Source organism: Leptidea sinapis, chromosome 5 (genome assembly GCF_905404315.1).
Source record: "Leptidea sinapis chromosome 5, ilLepSina1.1, whole genome shotgun sequence".
In the NCBI taxonomy this organism is placed as follows: Eukaryota; Metazoa; Arthropoda; class Insecta; order Lepidoptera; family Pieridae; genus Leptidea; species Leptidea sinapis.
The window spans coordinates 15,761,670-15,784,136 of record NC_066269.1 but is presented as its reverse complement, the minus strand read 5'-3'; the positions used below and the strand labels follow the sequence as shown (position 1 = coordinate 15,784,136).

Below are 22,467 nucleotides of genomic sequence, written 5' to 3'. Positions count from 1 at the left end.
TATAAAATATAAACAATTTAGATGAGATTTTGATACCATTTGTAAGTTGCCCAGATAAAAAAGTGAACCTGTGATCTTCTTTTTTTATGGAAAAGGAGGACAAACGAGCGTACGGTCGTTGGTCACCCGGTGTTAAGTGATCACCGCCGCCCACATTCTCTTTTTTTTATGAAAATAAGGGACGAGACGAGCACGACAGTCAGCTTATGGTAATTGATGCGCCCTTCTCATTACAATGCAGTGGCGCTCAGTATTCTTGAAAAACCCCAAAAATTTTGAGCAGCACTACAACTGTGCTCCTCACCTTGAGACATAAGATGTCAAGTCTCATTTGCCCAGTAATTTCCCTAGCTACGGCGCCCTTCAGACCGAAACACAGTAATGCTTACACATTACTGCTTTACGACAGAAATAGGCGCCGTTGTGGTACCCATAATCTAGCCGGCATCCTGTACAAAGGAGCCACTGGTAAATGTTTTTCTTCATTCTTCATTTCTTCATTCTCTTGCAACACCAGAGGAATCACATGAGGAAACGAAGCTTATTAGTAGAGGACCGCCACACATCCAGATGGTGGGGACGATAGCCTAATTTGTGGTGTGTCGTGCAAAGGTGGAATTCGATCGCAGGAATCAGGTGAAACAGCTATTCGGAACACTCCCCGTGAAAAATAAGGTAGAAGACACACAATGAAGCGACGACTCTACGCAACGCCAAGTTTTCTTCTAGCAGCTATCAGATTAATAAGTATTCATTTTATCATACAAAGGATTAAATAAAATAAATCCTACTTGATAATATGTCGTAAAGGGATTGTCTTTCCCCGTAAATTCTACTCTCATACATCACTTAGTTATTTGCCTTGTTTTGTACTTCGACGTTGATTAATGAACTTCAAACCGGTTCAGTATCAGCCTCTGTATAACATAAGCCCTTGTGATAAGGTATATTATATAGTATTACCTCAATAATAAGAATTAATTTACTAACTATTTTACCTGCAGTTATATATTAAAATAATTTCACCTAATCACTTCTAAAAATTTATTTAGAATTATTATTGGAGATTCCTTCAGAGGGATCAAATTCTTATATTACCTTTTCTATTTCTAAATTATTCACAGAATGTTAGTTAAATCTCTAGAAGCAGTAGAGAGAGCTTTACATAAATCGCTCCTGAAGCCTTTTCTAAGTTTAAGGTGGCATTAACTTCATAATGTTGGAGAAACTTAATACTGTTTTTTAGTTAGTTTATTTTAAAAATAGAACAAGGAGAGGTTATTTTGTGATTAAGGTATTTAAACTTATAAGATCAATATAATACACCGTCAGTAGTGAAATAAGGCTAGGAATCATCAGGTCGTAAGTAATTACTGGAGCGTAAGTGGGCCTATTGGAAAACCACAGGATGTACTAGAGCATTATCTTGACATATATATATCTTGACTTTAACAACGTTCGTTAAATATTATATTAAAATATATGAGTTATTTTTAGCCACTAACCTGTATAAATACCACTGGACAGGCTGTTCCATATCTTTGACAGCAATTTCTTGTGCCTATTTGAAGCGACACTCGTGAGTGTCCAGAGACCTAATTTTGACGTATAATACTGGCTAATAATGGCTGTGAAGGAACGTACGGTACTCTGAAGTATTTTTGCATTTTGAATTAATTCGTTTTCCGTTTACTTATACAAGAATCCACGTAATAGTGGTATATAGTAGAGGTCAGTGTTGAATCCGAACTGCAAAGTTCTAAAGAGAAACTATAACCGTGCCTCCATATTCTTTGAGCGGCAAATCACCCGTGCGTTGCACGTTGTCAAAATGTGCGAGCAGCTTTTCATTTACCCGACTGGAACACGCAAGTTTTGGTCGTTGTCGAAAACTGCTCTTGGTAACTTCAACCAGCCGTCAGCAGTCAGGAATGACACGCTGGCCCATACGGTAAAAGAGAAAGCCAATCTTCTGTGCGCTCTTTTCGCTTCCAACTCGACTCTCGACGAAAACTAAAAAACACCGCTGACGATCGCGCGGTGTCAGACCTCTATGCCTGAAGCACAGTTCAGACAGAAAACTGTTCGGCGAGCTGTGTTTTCGTTGGACGTCAGGAAGTCGAGCGGGCTGGATGGCATTTCTGCAATCGTGCTTAAAACGTCCTTAAAAGTCCCTGAGTTGACGCCGGTGCGCAATAGCGTTAATGCCTGAATTAATGCAATAGCGTTAATTCCGGCACTCTCATTCAAAAGACGTAGTCCCTGACTCATGTAAGTTAGCAGTTGTCCATCCGATCGAAAAAAAGGAGACAGTTCGGATCCGGTAAACTACAGGCCTATTGCTTTTATCTCCCTGCTCTCCTGAATCATGGAGAGCATAATTAACCCCCAGCTCTTGGTATACCTAGAAGGTCACCAGTTGATCAACGACCGACAGTACGGCTTTCGCCATGGTCGTTCTGCAGGTGATCTTCTGGTATACCTAGCACATAGATGGGCGGCGGCTATTGAAAGCAAGGGACAAGGCCTGGCAGTTAGCCTGGATATAGCGAAAGCCTTTGATCGTGTATGGCACAAGGCGCTCCTCTCAAAAATTCCATCATGTGGGCTTCCAGAGAGCTTGTGCAAGTGGACCTCCAGCTTCCTCACTGGGCGCAGCATACAGGTCGTTGTCGACGGATATTGCTCGAACCCGAAGCCCGTGAATGCTGGAGTGCCCCAAGGCTGTGTGTTATCCCACGCTGTTTCTGTTTCTTCAATTATATGTTGGACACCTCCAACATACATTGCTATTGAACCTTGTCCAATTCAACCCCCAGAAGACGCAAGTTTGCGCGTTTACCCCTAAAAAACTTCAAGCTGGCCCACATCTAGCGCTCTACAAAGCGCAGGTCCGGAGCACACGTCATGGAGTATTGCTGTCATCTCTGGTCTGGCGCACCCCAGTATCAGCTCGATCCATTTGACCGCGTGCAACGCAGAGCAGCTTGAATTGTCGGAGACCCAGTGCTCTGTGAATGGTTGGATCACTTGCCGTTGCGTAGAGACTACGCTTCATTTTGTGACTTCTACCGCATTTATCACGGGGAGTGTTCCGAAGAGCTGTTTTACCTGATTCCTGCCGCCGAATTCCACCTTGTCAATGTGTCAGGAATTTCTCGCCGCCTCCGCAGTTCCGCCATGATTCATGCAATTGGATCGAAATATCGGCATTAAATTAACAAACCTTAAACAATAACTTAAACATTAACATTAAAAACTTAAACATTAAATTAATAAACCTAAATTATACATGATACCTAAATAACTTCCATAACAATGATTGAGATAGGCAGTCTAAAGCTGATCTTTTCAAACTTCTAAGGGATTCACTAACGGCCGTTCTTAATAACCTATCTATCCTTAGTTTAACTTACGGAACCATTGCTGTTACCGTTTAATGACAACATCTTATCTATCCATAGTTATGTCCAATATAATTATAGTTCAATGCGTAAAGGACAGATTTGTCTACCTCTATTAAGTTAAACTAAGGATAGATAGGTTATTGAAAACGGCCGTAAATATAATCTAATGATCTCTAAAAATTAATACGTCTTATCATTGTACAAGCAGCAAGCACGTCTTATGAAAGCGATTTCTGCGTAGTTTTCTGTAGTAATTTTATACAAACAAATAACAAATAGAAATAGAACTGAACTCATTTGTTATACGGGTGTGCCCGTCCTTGGCTCTGTAATGATCCTCAATTAATATGCCCTTCGGTAATTAACGCCCGAAATAATTGCATACTTGATCGAGCGATAATAATTATTACGATACGAAACTAATAATTGAGGCATGATTCAATTGTTGTTCAAGAGTTGAGGCAATTATTCAACTAATTACAATAAACATTGAATAGGCTTTAATTTTAATGAGATTTATTTTTAATGACAATAAGGGATGAGACGAGCAGGACGTTCAGCGGATGGTAATTGATACGCTCTGCCCATTACAATGCAGTGCCGCTCAGGATTCTAGAAAAACCCGAAAATTCTGAGTGGCACTACAACTGCGCCAGTCACCTTGAGACAAGATGTTAAGTCTCATTTGCCGAGTAATTTTACTAGCTATGGCACCCTTCAGACCGAAACTCAGTAATGCTTGCACATTACTAGCTTGCTTGTGCCGTTGTGGTACCTATAATCAACAATTATTCAGCTGAATAAGATATTATCACTGTAACAGTTAAAAGTATACGAATGATCATAAGCTAGATTTTAATAATTGAAAACAGGATATATCTGAAATTGTTTATTTATTTAAAAGCTTAAACCAACTGGCTTCTTCCAAGAGCCTAGTAAACAGTGATAAATAATTTTTATAACTGTTTAAACTGGAATTTTTCAAGCAGTGATATTCAATTGATGGCCGCAAAATATAAAGAGTTTATGGCAAAGCGTGTTTTAGACTAGGCTCTACTATAATACTTATAATTGTTCTACTTTTCTTTCCTTATATACAACACAACGTTCCATACATTTCGTCACATTACGGAAAAAAAAGGCTGTAATTTTTTCAGGAAATTTTCTTCAACTCTAGCTATTTATTACCATAAATGTAAAAAGAATGGAAGAGATAGATTTTTTTTGAAAAATGCAAACATACGTTAAAGGCCTGTGTGTCACTGTTTATTATATTTTTTAAATCTTCATCTGTAGATGCTGTGCAATTGCGATGTGTAATTTAAGTGACTGTTTGAAATAATAATGTCTTTCTTATTTTTCAACTTATCTCTGAGATAGCTTGACTGATTGTAACGGCTGTTCCCAATATACTATCTACAGATAGAGATAAATTACTACCTTCTACTGTCAATAATCTGAAGCTGTCCCAATATACCTCATAAGTCATTCAAATCGCCTTATATTGAGACGCGTGAATTGCAATTTCCACACAAACTTCTATCGCTGGTAAGCTATACGTCATCCCATTGACAGACAGCGTGTACGGTACATAAGGTGAGTTACCGTCGATAACTTTATTGGGACAGAAAAGTCAACGATAGTTACAATTTTTATCTCAAGTAAGAGATAAACTGAATATTTGGAGCGGCCGTAAGTGTATTATTAACTCTCAGAAATCTGAAATGAATGTTGTAAGTATTAACCAAGGCCACTTTTTTGTAGATAATTGTAACTGTGAAATCTGATTTTCACGTTCCAAAACCACGCAGGCAAAGACCTAGGCAACCACCCTTTTAGAGAAAGGGTTGGTTGTATGTGTTTTAAACAGTTTCGTAGATGTTCAAATGTATCAATATCTCTAAACTATTTGTAGAGTTTAGTTCGACATACAACTTCGAAGCAAATCTAGCTTAGCAAGCTTAGTATAGCCAAGAACTCTACCACTGATTGTTAGTTCTGCATAGCTTTGAGACACGAATACTTGTTCCAAATGTTCTGTTACATTACAAGCTTACAATACCGTCTACACTCTACGACATGAATTAGTATACACATAAAGATAGATATTTTATGGATGTGACGATTTTTGATAATGTTTCGTTAATAATTTGTGTTTCTATTTTTAACCGGCTTCAAAAAGGAGGAGGTTCTCAATTCGATCGGTATTTTTTTTTATGTATGTACACCGATTACTCTGAGATTTATGATCCGATTTACGTAATTCTTCTATAGTTCGATGCGGAATCGACACCATTTGGTCCCATAAATATTTTACATAGTTTGGCCCGAGTAGTTTCCATGTAATAAACATTTTTTATAAAAAAAAATCGTCTACGTGGATGATATAATTATTTTTTGTGTATGGCTTTTTTAGAAGTTTTCATTCCAGTTGGTTATATATTATTATTATTAATAACTGAAACTAATGAACGAACTACTGAAAGTAATAAATAAAAATAACTACGTTTAAATAAAACCGACTTCAAAAACTGAAAAGTATCAAATAACTAAAAAATTTATTAAATACACCTTATGCAAATCTTCACCTTTAATATTTATAAAATACTATTATTTGAAGAATCGGTACCAAGCTAAATGTAATAGTAGGTACCTACACTCGCCAACCGTGACTTTGAGCAAGATTGCTTCGTCTAGAACAAAACAACCCAAGCGGACAGACACGCGTGGCCAGACAACCTTAATAATTACAGTAAGCAAGCTGCTTATAATATTATGGCTCAAAGGAACATAATTTATTTATCTCAATGTTTAATTGATGTAATACTGTGATAAATGATAAAAAAAATATTTTATTTACGTAATTAAAACATTCACTGTTTTCCAGCTAGTCGATAATCTGCAGCACAATTATCCGTTAGGGATGACTCAAAACATAACTTTAAACTGAGATTGCAATATTAAATATCACATGCCTAGTTCTGGCAATGTAGTAAATATAAATTATCAGAAAGATTAACAACGGTTTGACCCCGTACAGACGCCAGTCTAGAAATAATTGTTGGAAGTGATCCAGACAATGAAATCTTTCGTTTTTAATTCCGGTTCATATTTAGCTCGTAACTAGATCACATTAATGTTTAGATATTTAAATTCTCGTCGTGATATTGAAATGGAGGTGGTATATTATTTTTCAGTTATCTCTGAATTCACGTTTACTGTACGCCTTCTGTTGATTGCATGTTCAATCTTCTATGAGTCGCTGAGCCTCTTTCAACTGGAAATACATAGATGTAGACACCGAATGTTCACAAATTGTCTCAAATCACCTATCCCGTGTATGAATCTACATTTTTTTAAGCAAAATATTCGCTAAAGCATGTGTACTATAGCATGTTTGTACAGAAATTTGAAAATCTCTGTTGCGAAATGGTTTGAACTCATCTGAATACAAATTTTACTATAATTTTAATTTAAGTCCAGTCTAAGCGAATATCTTATAAAGGCTCCAACGACTTTAATGAAACTTAAGTAATTTCGGGGGCGAGAAATCGACCTATTTAGGTTTTAACTTTCAAAAATGTAGTTTTATCCGTGTTTTAATGAGAAAGTGCTAAATAAAGTAAATTTCGCCACTATATACAAGACTATAGCTCAGTATCCGGAAAGCAGAAGACCCTGGTTCGAATCCAGATGTCCGGTTTTTTTTGTTCGAGTCTTGTATATTATACGTGGAAGCGTACCAAGAATACTGGCAGCATTTCCGCGTTGGATAGCTAGGCTGATCCGTTGACCGAAATAGCTGCCAGCGCTTGGATTTCCAGTAGCTTTATTGAGGCGGGAAGATAGTGCTTTGTAAATTTCCCGCGATTCTGCGCCCCACGAGCCAAGTGTCTCGACACCAAACGGCACAAAGATGTATGTATACTTAATAAGAGCAACATATTTGCGACATATTTTAATGTTATCTGTATAATATTGTAATTATTATGGCGGGTACTCACAATATATATTTTATTGATTTGTTGCCGATGATGATGTAGATCGGGGTCGTAGCGCGACTTCGCGACTCGCCGTCAAATCACTAAAATGTATATCGCGAGTACCCGTCATTAATAATTACTGTATAAGTTAATGTAAACTTATATACACAACGCCGCTCGGACATTTTTTGACGACCTTTTAATAGGCGATTGTAAGTTCAGTTGTTTATTTTATTTTTTATTTTTTATGGAATAGGAGGACAAACGAGCGTACGGGTCACCTGTCGTTAAGTGATCACTGCCGCCCACAATCTCTTGCAACACCAGAGGAATCACAGGAGCGTTGCCGGCCTTTAAGGAAGGTGTACGCTTTTTTTTAAGGTACCCATGTCATATCGTCCCGGAAACACCGCACAAGGAAGCTCATTCCACAGCTTTGTAGTACGTGGAAGAAAGCTCCTTGAAAACCGCACTGTGGAGGACCGCCACACATCCAGATGGTGTGGATGATATCCTAACTTGTGGCGTGTCGTGCGAAGGTGTAATTCGGCGGCAGGAATCAGGTTAAACAGCTCTTCGGAACACTCCCCGTGATAAATGCGGTAGAAGACACACAATGAAGCGACGTCTCTACGCAACGCCAAGTGATCCAGCTGTTCAGAGAGCACTGGGTCCCCGACAATTTATTTAGTGCATGTCAATAGGTGACCCGCATACTATGTTGCCCACGTATCCCATAAAGATATTATAAATTTGATTCGAACGTTACGAAGACCTTATATATCTTAAATATGTACCAGTATAAAATTAACCAAATGATATTATTATTATTTCAAGAGGGTACCTATTTGTCTAGTCCCGGTGAGTCCTAGTAACACTGCAAATTAAACTTGTGTTCGCCACTCATACTTATAGCTCGTCGTTAAACCCTGCCACATGTACGAATCGTAGTATCTTCTTGACGCGACTATTTTAATCACCAAGGATGGTGTTACGTTTATGCATTAGTGGCCCGCAATCGCAGAGGAGATGACCTCTTCATCTCTTATGATAAGCATGACTTCCATCCTCTTCATCGTTTTGTTAGCCTCAAGGCAAAATCTGCAAGTTTTATCGATTAACCAAATGATATACAGAACCAATTATTTCTGTTTAAATATTTTTTCCCGATCTGAATGCCTGAAATCCTACCTGGTAGGATATAGCAAATATACTAATCAGTTTCTCCATTTTTATTAAAAAAATTCAAGGCATATTAAAATGGCAAGGTTGATAAATAGAGATGTCGCCACTACGCGCAGAAGTGATTTGTTTTGAAGGTACATTTCGTCGCAACAAAAATAAGTCACCAATCTGGCTTAACAGCTCTATGGACGACATTTGTTTTGGGAATTGGGGAAAAGTTTTTTAAGCAACGTCTTCGCTAAAGCATGTGTACTATAGCATGTTTTTACAGAAATTTGAATATCTCTGTTGCGAAATGGTTTGAACTCATCTGAATACAAATTTTACTATAATTTTAATTTAAGTCCAGTCTAAGCGAATATCTTATAAAGGCTCCAACGACTTTAATGAAACTTAAGTAATTTCGGGGGCGAGAAATCGACCTATTTAGGTTTTAACTTTCAAAAATGTAGTTTTATCCGTGTTTTAATGAGAAAGTGCTAAATAAAGTAAATTTCGCCACTATATACAAGACTATAGCTCAGTATCCGGAAAGCAGAAGACCCTGGTTCGAATCCAGATGTCCGGTTTTTTTTGTTCGAGTCTTGTATATTCTTAAAAATCCGAGCAGGGCTCGGTCGTCCGGAAATTAAGAGAAAATTAAGTTAGTTTTATTATATATTGTACTGATTTAAATTATTTTGCCTACTACTTAGTAAAAGTACTAGAAATTATTATTCTCGATATAATAAGGACATAGTGAAAATAATTTTGACTTATACAACTCTTTTCATAAGGAATACAGTCACATAACTTCAACATATCACCTTCTTGCATTATTGATCCCTGGAAGAAATTCTTCAGTGCTAAGATACTGAAGGTATTAATGAAACTTTTATATATTGTTTGTAGTTTTGATATCGTAATTAACATTCATTTATTTACCCAAAATACACGAGAATGGCACCGAAACGTATTAACTTCGTGTTATTAACAGAATGCCATCAGTTAATTAGATACTATAATGTGAATCTGCAAGCTGTAGAAGTCTGTATTAAAATTTTTAGAACTACAAAGTTTTGTTATTTAGTACTTGTTTCGTGTTTTTTATGTACCTGTGTATGATGAATGATGAAAAAGTTTATACTGCATTGCTCTATCTATCATTAAACTATTCATAAAAGTAAATATAGTATACAAGCTGACCCGGCAAACGTTGTTTCGCCATTTAAAGTATTTGTAGTGTTCGACCGTTTTTTCTCAGACTTATTTTTTAAATCAGACTATCACAAAAAAGTCTTTTCATCTTTCGGGTTAATATTGACAATCATAAAAATGTGGCTTTCTATTGGTAATAGTTAAAGCCAAATAAACTTTATTCAAATAGGCTTAATCTAAGCTGTTCTGAATCGTAACTATAAATATTTCTTTCAAATTACTGAATTTACCATATTATGTTCGTAAAATGTTCAGCTCGTGGGAAGAACATAACTATACTGTATAACAAATTAGTTTGTAAGGTGCTGCACCGGATATACCGTACGACTCGAATGCCTCGAGTGTGTTTTTAACAATATTTTTATATCACAATGTAATCAAATGATGACTTATGATTTAATTCTAGAATAAAATTATTAATCTTTTTACCCTCGTTTTTATAATAGGTGTGTTGTAATATTTTTTTAGTCAATATATCTTATACGTATTTTTGTAACTCTTGCGGGCTTCGTGGACCAAACATGAATAGCTCGCATATTTTTCCTACTTCTAGACACTTATGATTATATTCTGGATATTACACATTATATCTTTATAAATTGTAGCTTATGTGTTATTCTGATGTGTAAAGTTTCATTAAAATCCATTCAGTAGTTTTTGCGTGAAGAGGTAACAGACACACACAAACACTCACAAACTTTCGCATTTATAATATTAGTAGGATGTGTTTTTTAAATTTATGTTAATATTTTTTCACATAAAATTGCTTATGTATCTAACATAGTCCGTTACAGTAACCTGAAAAAATTTTTTTCTTCTTTTGTCACTGGTAGCTAGTTAATGATATGTGTTTACTTTTGTCTGAAAATTTGTTTTTTAGTTGATTTTGTAAAACTTATTTGTATCTTTTTATATACATTAATTTTAATCCAAAAAGGATCTTGGGGGATGTAACGGTTTCAATAATAATGATTTAAAACGAAGTTTTAAAAATTTATGACAAGATTTTTAGTATCTGTCCTCAGAGACCAAAACAATATTTTTTTTTTAACTAAGCAAAGTATTAGCAGAATAAGCAATCAATATCTTTTCCCCTCTTCTTATGAATTAAAATATATTGCTGCACAATGTGGATGAAGAATAACATCACAACAACACGGATGACAAGAACACGAATTTTCCATTAAAAGTCCATAAAATATGAGGACGCATAAAAATTGGTTTGATCCGGTGTTTGTTTATATTATCTATTTAATTATTTCTTAAGTGAATACTGGTGTAGGAAATTTTATAACATTTATCGTTATATTTTATTTATAGCAGGTTATCAACTGTAAAGTAAATCCTGTAGATGAAGCCACACCTTGAGAGTTGAACAAACCATACATGATTTTATGACTATATGTCATTTGAACAGTTGGCTCAGTTGAAAGAGAACTCGCACGGAACCCTAGAGGTGGTGGGTTCGAGTCCCACTTCGTTCATAAAATTTTGTTTTCAAATTTTATTTTTATATCTTCTTATGTTAAAGTTAATGAAAAAGTTATTGGTAGAAAATATGGAGTGTCTTGAAGAAGATAGTATCTAAAAGATAGTCCAACTACTTCTTACAGTCAACAACTACTTCTCAATTATTTAGATAACTCTACAGTTTATGGATTACTTTTTTGTAGAGCAAATTCTATGCATTACGTAGGTCACACTAAAATTCTTGATTAACTTAGAAAAAACAACATGTTATAACTAAAATATTATGGTTATTGCTTTTCAAAATACTCGCCTTTACATTTTAAACGTTTTTTCATGCGATCGAACCATTTTTTAAAACAGGAGGACACAGATCTTATGGCATGTTTTTTACATGTTCATTGAACGCTATCACTGCCTCTTCAGAATTGATAAAAGTGAAACCTCTCAACAAATTTTTGATTTTGGGGAAAATACAGAAATCACATGATGCAAGGTCCGGGCTGTGTGCAGTATGGGTGACGAGTTATACTTTTTCGGAAGCTTAAAATGACTTAGTTTTGTTGGCCGTGTGTGAAGAAGCGTTGTCATGATGTAGGAGAACGCGGCTTTTAGGTCGTCTTTTGCGAATTTTTTTTAAAACCCTGGGTAAACAAATGGTATAATACTACTCGGCATTAACACTCTTTTGATTTTCAAGTGGAATTTCTCGCCTGCCTCACTTTTATCGGCCTGCTCTCATTTTCAAACACCCATTCACAAGATTGCTGTTTATTTTTTGGGTTCAAAACAATAAATTCACGTTTCGTATCCTGTGACAATGTCATAAACAGCATTAGAATATCCGTGGTCGTACTTCATTAGCATCTGTGAGTTCCATTCCACGCGAGCCAGCTTCTGCTCCGCTGTCAGTTCATGAGGGATCCAACGACAACAAACTTCCTGAACTTTCAATTCTTCGTGTTAATTTTTCTGGATTTGGCCGAATTTAGGTAATCCGCGGGTTTTCTTCAATTAGCCGCTTAACAGTAGCCATATTATTTTCGTTGGTGGCCGCCCAGTTGAAGGCCGCCCTTCACGAAATTCGTCATGTAGAGAAACCCGACCTCTCTCAAACTAAGCAAACTATCGCTTCGCGGTGCTCAAGCATGGTGCTTCTGTCCCAAAAGCATTTTAAAGAGGAGCGGCACAATCTTGCGGAGATAGACAACTCTTTAAATCATAAAAATCATCGCTATAAACTCTTTTCGATTTAATTCCATTTTCGTTGCGTACGTAGAACTTTGATGTGTGTTAAAAAACAATTGACAAATGATTTCCCGCCAATTTTTTTTATTACTAAGAAGGTTGCAACGTTTCGAAAAATGTAACATTCTAAATTCAAATAGTTCCGATTAGCTAGAAGTGCAAAACTTTTAGTGTGCCCCCATTTACATGTAAAATCACAGTGTAAAAGACACAGACATGGATCCAAATAGATGCCGCGAGTGTATGTACTTCGCGTGTCAAAAAGACGAGCAATGCTCTTCCTTTGACGCTTTTATTTTATTTTATTTTTTATTATGATTTATAATATTTTGCCGATTTTAGTAATCAGCAATACCGACTATTGATGTACTGAAAACGTCAACTAACGATGAGATGAAAACTTAAATCATTTATATAATTATGGATTTCCGCAAAGTAACGCGTAATTCAATAAATTTTCATAATATTCCTAATAAAATATGAAAGTTTTGTCTCATTAGAGAAAAGAAACTATGAATATCATTTTGATTTTGTTCAGAATTTATGAGTATTTTTTATGAAATAATACGCTCTTTAAACGAATTAAACGGTTTTAGTTAAGAATACAAATATTTAACATAAATTACCCCAAATTCCTGGATACACTATAGTACTGGCCTAGGTACATAGGGTATGTTGTACCTTGGCCATAAATCCCTTTTTTCGTTTTAATTATTAAAACACTTGAAGTATGAAATTTATTTAATTGGTGAATACTCAACTACCTGACCTTTCAAATTATGCAAAAATCGTTTGAGAGCAGTTTGTCAAATAAAACAAAATAGATTTCTAAAAAACTATCCTAGGTACAATAGGTTACCCCTACTACACTGCGATTGACAGTAAATTACTATCGATGGTATATTCGAGTACATCGATTTTTACAGTCAGTTATTATAGAGTATTATAATGAAGCCTCGTAGGCGTTGTTTTAAGTAAAAGTGTGGGATAGACGAAATCAAAAACAATTCTTTAGTTGTCTGACATTCAGTACTATTGTGTGTAAAAGTCCTGTTCCAACGCCTTTCGGAGCTCGTTCCCAAGCCATTGTTCGTGCAGGCATAATTAATCTACTCGACGTGTGGTTTTAAATTGCATTTTGCATTCTGAAAGCAAATCCCACATTACATACAAAAAAGCTTAAGTGAAATTGTGGCCTAAGTAATTTTACATTTTGAAATTTTAGCTTTATCTTTTCGTTGAACTACATTGACAAAATTATTGTATTTTTTTATGACATAAGGTAATGAGACGAGCAGGACATTCTGATGTTAATTGATACGCCCTGCCCATTACAATATAACACCGCTCAGGATTCTGGAAAATCCAAAATATTCTAATCGGCACCCCAATCGCACTCGTCTCCTTGAGATATAAGATGTTAGGTCTCGTTTGCCCAGTAATTTCACTAGCTACGACGCCCTTCAGACTGAACACAGTAATGTTTATACATTACTGCTTTACGGCAGAAAAAGGCGCCGTTGTGGTACCCTTCACCTTCACCAGTGGGAGGCTCCTTTGCACAGGATGCCGGCTAGATTATGAGTACCATAACGGCGCCTATTTCTGCCGTGAAGCAGTAATGTGTAAGCATTACTGTGTTTCGGTCTGAAGGGCGCCATAGCTAGTGAAATTACTGGGCAAATGAGACTTAACATCTTATGTCTCAAGGTGATGAGCGCAGTTGTAGTGCTGCTCAGAATTTTTGGGGTTTTTCAAGAATCCTGAGCGGCACTGCATTGTAATGAGCAGGGCGCATCAATTACCATCAGCTAACCGTCCTCTCGTCCCGTATTTTCATAAAAAAAAAACATAATCTAGCCGGCATCCAGCAATGGAGCCTACTGGTATTATATACTGAAATGAAATGAATAGTAGCTGCAGCTATAAAATACACGTCTATATTGAAGGACTATCGCTCAATAAATGATCACGGACGATCGTGTGGATGGTTACACGATGATCAACTTGCCGAGGACAGACGATTATACAAGTAATCATCATTGCCGATAGTGGAGAGAGGCCTTAAGAGTCGTATCGTAATCATAATCGTATGAGACGGACCTCCGAATGGTCTGAAACTAGTAAAGAAGTAACCGGTACCGACCCACACCGATAAGCCTTGAGTAAAGCCGTGTTAATAAATAAAGTTATAATGTCTCACTGTCAAAGCACTTCCACTGCTTCATAATAAAATAGCTCTCTGAGGGGGGACGTAGTGTAAGTAGCATTGCAAGCACATTCCTCTTTCGCATTCTACGTCTGTTTCAATCAAATAAAATATCAAAACTGTTGATTGTGATGGATAACTAATCACAATTATCACAGTTTCGTTTTAAAATAAAGGACTAGACGAGCAGGACATTCAGTTGATGGTTATTAATACACCCTTCGCATTACAATGCAGTGCCGCTCAGAATTCTTGAAAAACCCAAAAATTCTGAGCGGCACTTCAATTGCGCTCGTCACCTTGAGACATAAGATGTAGATATTATGTCTCATTTTCCCAGTAATTTCACTAGCTACGGCGCCCTTCAGACCGAAACACAGTAATGCTTACTCATTATTGTTACACGGCAGAAATAGGCGCCGTTGTGGTACCCATAATCTAGCCGGCTTTCTGTGCAAATGAGCGTCCCATTTGTTTTTTTTTAAGTTTGTATTTACTCATATTCTTTTACTAATATCGTACTTCAAGTATTCATGTATATTTATTTGGCATCTATAAATACCCCCAAGGTCCCCAGCAAATAAACAATACTCGGCCGAAACTTATATGCCATCTGGATATTTGAGTCATCCGTAATGTCGTTATGGTCAAGTAGCTGTCATAGTCGAAAAACAACAATAATCGTAACCAGTATTAGATTAATTAATTAGATTGTCTAAGAATACGCAATTATTTTTATACTTTTTAGTTTATTATATCTATTGAATCGTGTTTTTGAAGTCGGTTGTTTTTTGTTAAAATGTTTTTGAGTTATGAAATCCAGATATAAAATCAAGTGAAATTAATTCATCAATCATTTTGAACGGTTTGAATGACTATCATTTGAAACGGTAAAAGATGTAAAAAAAATAGTAATCTAATGAAAACTAATATCTTCATTAGGTGTTTAAGACGTAGGGTACCTTTAAAGATATTTTAAAAACCTGTGTTACGATACCATATTTTTTTTTATAAAAATAATTTTTTGACTAGTTGTTAAGGATTTATTAAACTATACGTATAAATGTTTAATAGTCTTTTATAAATAATATAATTTATGCATACAAAATATGAAATATGAAATATAAATACTACCCACAAAAAATCTGTCCAAATTTTATCAATGTTTCATGTTTAGTCATCTCAATAATTTGAATATGCATGCTACAAACAATAATTATTAATCAAATATTCCCTATTTATTATTAATTATCACTAAATTGTATTCCAAATATTACTAATTATTCGTTTTAAACATTAATTGGTTTAAATGTTAGGCCAGTGTTTGTTCACAATAAAATATGTTAATTTCCTAATTCACTCATTCGCTTATCTATTTAGTGACCGACCTGATACTATAAAGCCGTCACCACAAATTTGATTATCTATCAAACATTCAATCAAACACAGTTTAATGTTGTTCAATTATTAAAGCGACAAATTTTTTTATTCGAAAATATCTTCAATTCACGCGAATTCATCCTTATTAAATCATAGAGATCATCGCGAGAGAGAGACTCAGAGATCTCAAAAAGGACACTGAAAATGTTACATACGCTGTTATGTTTGTCTTATAGTTTGACAACCCATATAGCCCAGTGGTTAGTGACCCTGCCTACTAAGCTAGAGGTCCCGGATTCAAATCCAGGTAAGTGCAAACATTTATATGATGAATATGGTTGGATGTTGTCCCAGTCATAGCTGTTTATATGTATTTATGTATGTTTAAGTAAGTATATTGTATAAAATATATCGTTGTCTTGTAACCATAGTACAGGCTTCGCCTACTTTGGGGTAAGATAATTTGTGTACAAGTGTGTCAATATTATTATTTATAATAATATTATAGTTGACTTCGTAATAGTTCCTACTATCGTTAAATTAACATCTTTGCTGAGCCTCTGTAAGGCCTTTTCATCATGGAAACGCCTTACTTTTTCGTTTTCTATCAGGCAGCCCACTCGAACAGTTCGTTTATGCATCACTTTACACATCAGATAAGATTTAATACAGTGTGAGAAGTGTGTAAGAACATATCGGTACTTATTATTGACGCTAATACAAATAATAAAAACAGATATAGCCGCCTTGTAAATTTTTTGAATAGTCTTAGGTAATTTTCATAAAATTTTCAGAAAATCTCTAGATACAGAAATATGTTATGACAAGTTTGGTAACGATCTTATTAACATTTTTTTTCCTACATATCACAAAAAATATGAATCTTGATATAACAGTAATATACATGTAGTATATATGTTTTAAAGATTATTACATCATTTGATTACAGTACAGACTGTGTGAGACGTTAATTGGTATATCGAAGTGCAACACAACATTAATAAATCATTTGAATGATAATTAGTTCGTAGTTGAAATACATTAATTACATTTCAATTATGAACGTCAGTTGTCATGATGAATATGATTTGTTTTACACTTTATATTGTTGCTCGTCAGAGATATAATTTAATCTTTATAATATTTAATTATGTACAGAATAAATTGTGTGAACGTCAGAAAAGCCACAGTTTACTTTATACAGATGAGTTCTTATATAACATACCAAATAATAATTATTGTATCTCATCATATCAATTTTCGGCTAATTATTATTATTATTTATTTATTTACTTTAGACAACAATAGGTCCATATATAAATGTTAGTGAAGACTTTAAGTTAAGACTGTCTTCACCTATGTTAGAAACTACAATTATAAATTACATATATTATGTTAGTTACAAACTTATTCTATATTAGTTGATATAATTAATAAACTTACAAACTAAAGCAGACATCCAGTGCGCTTTGAATGCGCTGTCCTGTCTGTCGGTTATCACCTTCAAAAAAATATTGGGACTCCTCTCCAACCTATTTTTGACGGAGGCGATTCTTTTCCGTATGATTGCGGAGAAACCATCGACACGGTTCTCCACAAACATACCGGACGCGCTACAATACCGAGGTAGTCCCAACATTATCCTGAAGATGTTATTATATTGGACACGGAGATCATAAATAGATTTTTGGGTACAGTCAACCCACAGACTGCACGTGTAATCCTTAACTTAACTTTACTTAACGTAATCCTTACCTTACTTTATAAAAAGTAATCATCTAATAATAAGTAAGGTAAAACAATATATTTTATTCAATAAATTTATTTTGTGGAAATTCGTGAGCTCAACCAAATTAACGACCGTTTGCCGATATTTATTAAAAGGCACATTTCACTTTATTTCATAAGTATTGTGTAAAATTAGCACAACAATAAAGGCTTTTTATTTTATTTATTTATTAATGTCATCTTCAAAAGTAACTTAACAACACAACACAATAAATTCATTTTAATGTTATGAACATGAAGTAAGAACATGCATTAATGGTTCTCAAATAATCTGATTCAATAAATTTTCTATAACATTTTTAAATGTACTAAAACTATTAACATTTAAAGCTTTACGATATATTCCATGTGTATTCTATGCAAATTGCAATTATATTGCTTTCAAATGATAGTAACATGCCTTTTTTACGTTTTTTCTTAATTTTAACTAAACTAAAACTAATTACACGTATTTAAGAGCTCACAGATTACCCAATGAACTGGAAGTCAAGCACAGCGCTTGAATAAGCTGTATAATCAATATTAACACATGGAACTATTAACAAAGTTTCTCTATGTATATTATTATAATAGTAGTTGCCCGTTGAATTCGTAACTAAAGGTTTTATCTCAATATAATGTTTATGTAGGGATAACAGAGAGAGTTGTCATACTGAAACATGCAGGGCAAGCCTGTCAGCCATTAAGTTGGCATAGCGACATCCCATTCTGAACTGACGCACGCCAAGAAACGGAAGATATTAGTAGGATTATATGAGAGTACTCACAATAAATAAATTCAAGGCCAAGTCTCAATAATAATATAATGAACGTAAGTATGTGAATATAAATAAGATATATATATCTTGGTAGTTATTTTGGTGTTTATAATATAGCCATTTCAATGAAAAAAAAATTAACAAAAAAACAACCGCCTTCAAAAACACTATTCCAAAACAATAGATATAATGTGCACTAAAAAGTATAAAAATAATTGCGTATTTTTATACAATGTAAATAATTAATCTTATTCTAGTTACGATTATTGTTATTTTTGGAATCGTTGTCCTTCTGCTGCAACCGGCTCTCGCCTCTCGCCTCCTCGCGACTTAAACACATCTCACCTATAACTATGTATGTAGTAACAAATCTATCTTGGATGACACCGACTAAGAATCATCGAAATCGGTTGGCGCGATATTGAGTTATTCGTAAAATTATCATCCACTTTAAGACTTTTATGGTTTTCTCATGGATTCCATTGTCAAATCTAGACCAATTTACAAGGGGACCACTTGGGAAGCACCAGCTTTCAAATAAAAATTATCAAAATCGGTTCACGCAGTCGAAAGTTTCGAGGTAACAAACATTAAAAAAAAATACCGACGAATTGAGAACCTCCTCCTTTTTTGAAGTCGCTTAAAAAGGGGACAAACAGCTAGATTATGGGTAGGAAATACAACGGTGCCTATTTCTGCCGTGAAGCAGTAATGTGTAAGCATTACTGTATTTCGGTCTCAAGGGCGCCGAAGCTAGTGAAATTAATAGGCACATGAGATGATCGACATTTGTACGTGTTTAGACCATACAAACATAATACCTTGTGTAGCTTATTATAAAGATACGGTCCCAGAAACAGAAATAATCTGCGGCTAAATGATGTCCTTACCTCCGTAGATACTGCCACAAGATGATTGCGGCGAGTAGACTCTGGCCTAAACTCTGTTAAAGGGTGCTGTTTGATAACAATAGCCAATATGAAGAGTTGCCTGACTGTCAGAACTTGGCAGTATTCATAAAGTTTTGTTCTGGGATACAGGCGAGGCTTAAAACAACAAACCTTCAAGACAGCCCTATGTACACGTCGTAATGCAATAATTTAAAATAGTTTGGCATAATATACCATTTTCATGATGTTAGGATCGGCAGAGCGACGTAATCGCCGGAAAATATAAATAAGCTTACGTACTCGGCCTGACAAGTATTCTAGATGGGGCTTGAAAGTCAAGTTTTGGTCAAGAACAACCCCCAAATATTTGATGGATATTACTTTCTCAATGCAGCGGTGAATACCAGCTCAGCTTTGACCATCATTTTGTGAAATAGTGATTTGTAAGGAGTCTTCGTCTTTATAGTATAGACAACCGCATAGACAAATGGATCATTTTAGTTTTGGCTACGTTTAATAATAATAATAAATCATTTATTTTCAGGCATTACCCATAGATATACATACAATCTTAACTTAAATTAAATTACATAATACTGTTGAGTTTAATTTGATATTAATTAAATTACAGATAAAATTACAGTTTAAAATTTAAGATATGTCATAATCACAAAAATAAAAAAAATAACCATAATAATTGTTAGTAAAATGTCCTAAATTATGTTAGTATAATTATAACTAAACAGGCACATGAATGCCTTTATAATTGGCGCATCATAATGACTAGCAATGGTTTGCAGAATGATGTTAAAGCTACCCCGCAACCTCCTCAGCAATGACGCGGTTCTTTTGCGTTGGATGGCATGGAAGCCGTCCACTCTCGCATCCGCGAACATTGCCGAAGCACTGCAAAAGCTGGGCAGCCCCAACATCAACCTGAAACCATTGTTGTACTAAACGCGAAAGGCACTAAGCGTTCTTTGAGTATATCTGACCCACAGGCTGCTCGTATAGAAGGTTTGACAATATGCTTTGAAAAGCGTTATCGTTACCTCATTGCTACATCGAGCAAACCTACGAGCCAGCATATTACTCCTCGCCGCCAGTGCCCTGCGTTCCCTCACAATATCCATTTGGTCTTCGAGGTCTTCGGTGACGTATTGGTAAGGTACTTAAAATGTTGAACTTTCTTAAGCTCAACACCATTCAGCTTTATTGGCGGAATATTACATATATTCTTACCAGGGACTCTGAAGACCAAATAGTTGCTTTTTTGGCAATTATATTTGAGCCCATGTTGCATCGCATACCTTTCACAGATAGCTAACAGCCTTCTTATAGAGCCTACACTTGGACCCAGCAGCACCATGTCATCCGCGTAGCTAATGTTGTTTATACAAACACCATCAACCGAGCAGCCGACACGCTCGCTGCTGAGCCCAACTATGAGCTCGTTGACATACAGATTGAAGAGCATGGGTGAGCTCAACCCCCGCTGCCTCACCCCGCACTCCAGCCTGTATTCGAGAGGCTGCCAGCCCATCTTACATTATTGGTCTGGTTAGCGTACCAGTACTGAAAGAGACGCTGCACCTGAATATGCACGCCAGTCTTATCGAGTTTTTTCCATAAAAGATCATACGAAACAAGATCAAATGCTTTTGATAAATCAAGGAAGCAGGCATACACAGGCGTCCACCTATCAGTATAGTATTGGACAGTGTATATACAGTCGCCAGAGAAATGGGCCTATAGTTGCACTAATCTGTTTTCACCCGTTTTGTTTTTAACTATTGGTACAACAATAGTCCTCATGAGTGCAGCAGGTAGGTACGAATGATTAAGACAGAGATTAAATAATGTGGCAAGTACATTGGGTAAATGGACTCTTGCGTTCTTCATATGCTCTATACTGAGCCCATCATGACCTGGCGATTTGCCACGTGACATTTTGGCAATTATATTAGCTATTTGTTTGGCCGACACATTAAACAGCTCACCGGACATGACGGACTCAGTATTCAGCGCTTCCTTAGAAGAACCCAAGGGTGAACACACTTTAAAGTGTTCCTTAAACAAATGGGCTATATCCCTACTGTTTAAGGTCAGCCGGTTTTCTTTAAGCAATTTATTAGCAGCGTTAAATCCATCTTGAGCAACACCATAAGTCCCAGACAGCGTTCCGGAAGAAAATGTCTGGTACTGGCTACCATAAATCTGAATAGCATAATATTATAAATATTTGTACTGTACCATCCTGTAATCAAACGTATTCAATGATTAAAAACTGCAAAACTTTATCTTATCTTATGTCATATAATGTCTAATTTAAAAATTAGTCACGTTTTTAGAAAAAAAATCTCGTATAAAAAAAAAAAAACAAAAAATTATTTTTTTTACTACGATAAGCTAATACGGCGCCTATTTCTGCCGTGAAGCAGTAATGTGTAACCATTACTGTGTTTCGGTCGGACGGGCACCATACCTAGTGAAATTAATGGGCAAATGAGATTTAATTATCTTCTACCTCAACGTGACAAGCGCAATTGTAATTCCGCTCAGAATATTTGTGTTTTTCAAGAATCCTGAGCGGCACTGCACGGTAATGGGCAGGGCGTATGAAATACCATCAACTAAACATCCTGCTCGTCTTTTACCTTAATTTCATTTAAATAAAAGTTATTTAAATCACCACGACAATGGATACTTGGAGAAGCTTACTTATTTAAAGTTTAAACGTTACATAAATCACGAAATAAAATGTTTTCATATTCGTAAGTTAAAATTTTAAAATGCAACTCTTGTAAATTCTGCATCTAGGTCGTATGCTACTCGCGTATATTATATCAGACACAGTTGTACTTACCTCCTATTATATACCGTACATAATACCAGTGGGAGGCTCCTTTGTACACGATGCCGGCTAGATTATGGGCTCCTTTTTCTGCCGTGAAG

General features: G+C 35.5%; 1 pseudogene; it reads right to left on the bottom strand.

The window, feature by feature from the left end:
• Positions 1-8,394: 8,394 nt before the first annotated feature.
• Positions 8,395-21,055, bottom strand: LOC126964738 (uncharacterized; annotated as a pseudogene).
• Between the last annotated feature and the right edge of the window lie 1,412 nt (positions 21,056-22,467).